The following is a 5,177-nucleotide window of genomic DNA, read 5'->3' on the forward strand; positions in this document are numbered from 1 at the left end:
TTCTATGTCTTACTTGTGATTGAGGCCCTGCATTAAAACCCCCAGTGAAATTTAATTCTACTCCTCACTGAACGTGTTCATCGAGATAACTTCCACTTGCTGAAAGGATTACTTGGAAGGAGAAGTCACTCTGTGTTAGATATACCCACTCTCACTTTTGCCACTAACACTCAAGGAGGAAATTTCCCACTGCACTTAATTTCCCACCTTAGACTCAAACACATGAGGAAGTTTTCAGTCTTCTTCCACTTTTTGAATATGTACCTTCTCTCTTTGGCACAAGAGCCTATAACCATGTTCTGCCAGATTTCACTGAAAACTGCCTTTCTTTCCTCAACTACAGACTTCTTCAAAAGCATTCTCTTAAGCATCAGTTGACTGTGAGATCAAGAATCATGTGAAAACTTATCCTAGATAGGACGTTCTGTGTGCCTCAGGTTTTAAAATCTTGCAAATCTGGGATGTAATTTTGAGAGGTTAATTTGGCTTTATCCCAGACTTTGAAAGCACAGAGTTTTGTCTCAGGGGAATAACGTTCCATCCGTACACTGAGAGGATTCTGCTCATGTTTGTCCTTACTACATCATCTTGTCATTTATGTTCACTGTCCATGGATAGAATCCAAAGAAAGCTGCAAAGAAGGCTCTTTAGAAAGTCATCTTCAGTTCATATCAGCTGCACACAAATTTTTCATACATGGTTCTCTTGTGAAACCAAAGTGATTTGTTAAATTCCCTTCTGGGAAATGATGATAAAACCAGGGATCTCCATGTTTGTCCTGAGGTTCCCTTCATGCTATGAATGTACATCTGGGAAGGTGATATTAAGGATGACATTTGAGCTCAGCCATCAGCAGCTCTTTGGGAAGCTATTAGGGATGCTGAAATATTGGTGAATAGAAACCCTCTTCAGCAATTCTTTAGGTGAATTTCAATTTCAGAAACCTTCTTATTTGGAGGAATATGATTTGGGACAATTTTCACTGCAGTGCTTTTTTTGGGACACATTAATTTTCAGGGATGGAAGTTAGCCGGTCTTCACATTCTCATAGGCATCTGCTCTATATCAAGTTCAGATTACTTCAACTCTCAAAATCTTCTCTGTACAAAGAATAGCAAAAAAGGTGACAGCTTTGAGTGTACACTCTTCTGAAAGAATCGAGCTTCACTTCAATATATCCTGCAACAATTCTCAAATTTGTAGGAGTCATGTTTGTTGATAAATCACCTCATCTACTTTTTTCCTAGACACAGTATTTAGGCATGTGTGAAAAAGTTCTATTTCAGCGTTTCCTAAAATCTTAACACCTATTGCACATGCAATCATGGTTTTCTCAGATGTTGAACTGTCTTTAAAAGGGTTAGAAATACTGCAGCAAGCCATTTGATGGAAAGTCTCTGTGACCTTTGCCTACATACACAGAATCTTCCAAACTGTTCCCTTATGGAAATTAAATGAGTAAGGATGATTTCTGCCTTGTGCCTTCCTGGGGAAAAACAATTTCTGTGACTTGGAAAGAAGCCTATATACTGGGTCTGAAACAATTTCTCTCAACTTTGCTTTGAGATGTCAAATTTAACCCAGCTAGAAAATGTTCCTGGAGAGCATGCCATGAGAGGTGATAGAAGTGGGAGAAGATCTCTACCTACACAGATTCTTGTGCCAAATCTTAGTAAATCATTCCACTCTGGGAAACAAATGGAAAAATTGGAGCAACTATGCAGGCTTCAGTGGAGCAGTGAGTTTCCATGGCTTCCCAAATTAGCCTGTGTTCCTGTCCTGAATGGCCTTGGCTCCAACTCATCATAGAAACCCAAACATACCTTCAACAGAACCAGCTGTTATGAACCATTCTAAGCAAGGTGGAAACTGGATTGTTTAAACGGGTCTTCTAATTACCATCAGATCACCCCTAATGATTACAGATGACACATATTGGGAATGAATAGAATGAGAGTGAAAATGTTTCCTTCATCTACATTGAGGGGATAAAAGAGTATTGCTTTTGGGGAAGCAAGCCAAAATCTAAGTTCTGATAGGCCTTCTCACACACATGCATTAAGACTGCTCCCTTCATCTCTTTTAGGAAAGTCACCTGCGAATTTGGAATCATTGTCGACAGAATGCCTCTTGAAAATGAGTGGCTGTGCAATGCATTGTGTTATCATTTGTCACTGGAGGAATGAGTGTGTGTGGGAAACACCCTTCTGCCTTGGGATTATGTAAGTGGTGGGACTGAAGTCCCATCCTATGTGTAATTTGTGAGAAAGGCCATGCATTACAACCCCCTGTGAATTCTCAAAGTTCACCCCACTGAACGTCTTGATCGAGCAAATTACTGCATGCTGGGAGGACTACTTTGACAGAATGAATCACTTTATCTTAGTTGCACCCAGTCATGGAAACCTGTTCCCATCTTGTAATTGAACAAATGTGCAAGATTTTGGTCTTCTGCCAGGTTTCAAAAGTGAGGCTTTTGTCTTTGGCTTACAAACATTTCTTCATGTTCTGTAAGATTTCACTGCAACCTGACTTTATTCCTCAAATTCAGCCATCTTTTAATGCATTCTAGCTGGCATGGAGATATGGCTAGACAAAGATTCTTGTAAGACTATATCCTAGGTAGGACACCCTGTGATCCACAGTTTTTAGAATCTTTCAGACTTGAGAAACAATGGGGTCGGGCTAGTTTATGTGATCCAAGGTTTTGTAGAATACAGCATGTTGGATAGAACTGTCCATACGAACTTGGAATTGCATTTTCACAAGTTCAGCCTCTGTTTCCCAACTTCTCCAGACTTTGCAATGTCCACAGAAGGCATCCAAGTATAGAAGCATGGAATGCTGCTAGCAATCCTCATGCAATTCAGGTACACTTTAAACAAATGTTTGCCATGTGTTTAATTTCATGTACAGAAGGGCTGTGGGATACTCTCTCTTCAGAATTGATGGCAAAATCTGGGATTTTCATGTTTGGCTTGAACTATCCTTCCATATTTTGAAGGTACATTTGGGAAAGTGACATTAAGACACCTAATCTCAGGTGAGTCAAAAGCAGCTCATTCAAAATCTATGAGGTATATTGACATTTTTGTGCAGAGAAAAATTCTTCAGCATTAATTCAGGTGAAATTCAGTTTCTGCAACTTCTCTATTTGGAGTAATACAACATGGGGCACTTTTCATTATACTGCCTTGTTGGAGACACATTGATTTTTAAGGACTGATGTGAGCTCATTTGTATATTCAGAACCATACTTTCATCATCCTACATAGATATTGGCTTTAGCTCTTATGAATATTTATGTAGGAAGAATAGCAAAAAAGAGACAGCTTGGAGGGTAATCTCTCCTAAATGAGTACTTGGGTTCATTATATCCTATAATAGCTATCAATTTTTTATAAGGAATCTTTGAAGGAAATGCACACCTTCAACTTGTTTGGAAGTCAGAGAAATTTGGCTGTTGGGAACAGCTGTCTGCCAGTGTACAATGAGGCCTTGGCTCATATTCAATATGGAATCACAGTTTTTCTTTTATTTTGAACTAACTTTATGAAAGAGAGAAGGAATGTGGAAAGACATTTGTAGGAGAGTCTCTACAAACTTAGACTACATACAAGGGACCTTCCAAAATTTTCTCTGCTCGAAATTAAATGGGTAATGATGATATCGTCTTATGCCTTTTTTTGAAAAAATGTGTTTCCATTAATGAGAAAGAAACCTATGTCTCAGTTCTTAAACAGTATCTTTCAACAAGTTCTTGAGATATCAAATTGAACCCAGCTTAAAATGGTTTCTGGAGAGCTTGCCAACAATGGTGTCAGAATGGAAGAAGATCTCTTCCTATCCAGATTCTTGTTCTGAATCTTAGACCATCGTCCTGCCCTGGGAATCATGTGGAAATTATGCAGCAACTTTTTGGGCCTCATCACAAGGACTACGTCCATGAGATACAGAATTAATCTTAGTTCCTGCCCTGAAAGACCTTGGCACCAACTCCTATTTGCAACAGCCACAGCCCCTCACTTGACACTGCTAACTGGAAGCATCCAAATGAAGTGCAAAGAAGATTCTTCGAATGGGTATTCTAATTTCTCTCAGATGAACCCAAACTTTGAAACTTGACTCGTAGTGGTAATACAATGAGTGTGGAGATTTTCCATTACCTGCACTGTTGTGATAATGGAGTGTTTTTGTTGTTGGGGAGCAAGCATAACTAAAAGCTCTCATAGCCCTTCTCACACTCCCACAGCAATGTAGCTCACTTCATCTCTGCTTCGTTTGCCTGTAGGCAATTTCCCGCCAAGTTGGAAACATTGCCGAAAGAGTGTCTCTGATGAAGAGGTTCTGTACAATGCATCTTGTTAGTTTTTGTCACTAGGGGAAAGATTGTGTGTGGGAAACTTCAATCTGCCTTGTTGTGATCACCCAGTTTGAAGGATTGAGAAACAATCCTATGTCTTAATTGTGATTGAGAGCTGCATTAAAACCCCCAGTGAAATCTCAAACTTCACCTCACTGAATGTGTTCATCAAGCTAAGTTCTACATGCTGAAAAGTTAGGATAGGGGAAAGCACTTCTTGTTAGATGTATCCACTCTTACTTTTGCCACTAAGAGTAAGGGAAGTAATTTCCCACAGCCCTTCTTTCCCACCATAGGCTCAAACACATGAGGAAGTTTTCAGTCTTCTGTCAATTTTCGAATATGTGGCTTCTCTCTTTGGCACATGAGCCTATCACCATATTCTGAAAGATTTCACTGCAAACTGTCTTTCCCTCCTCAACTACAGCCATGTTTGAATGCATTATATTAAGCATCAGTTGACTGCGAGATCAAGAATCGTGTGAAAATATTTCCTAGACAGGATGTTCTATGTGCTTCAGATTTTAAAATCTTGCAAATCTGGGATACACTTGGGGAGAGGTTAAGTTGATTTTATCCCAGATTTTGGAAGCACAGAGCTTTGCCTATGGGGAAGAACAGTCCTTCCATACAAAAAGAGCATTCTGCTCATGTTTGTTCTTTCTACATCAGCTTCACCTTGATGTTCACTGTCCACAGAGAGAATCCAAAGAAAGGTGCAAAGAATGCTGTTTATAAAGTCATCTTCATTTCAAATCAGCTGCACAGAAATTCTTCACATTTGGTTCTCTTTTGGAACCAAAGTGGCTTGGGA

The sequence above is a fragment of the Camelus dromedarius genome, chromosome Y (assembly GCF_036321535.1).
Source record: "Camelus dromedarius isolate mCamDro1 chromosome Y, mCamDro1.pat, whole genome shotgun sequence".
Taxonomy (NCBI): Eukaryota; Metazoa; Chordata; class Mammalia; order Artiodactyla; family Camelidae; genus Camelus; species Camelus dromedarius.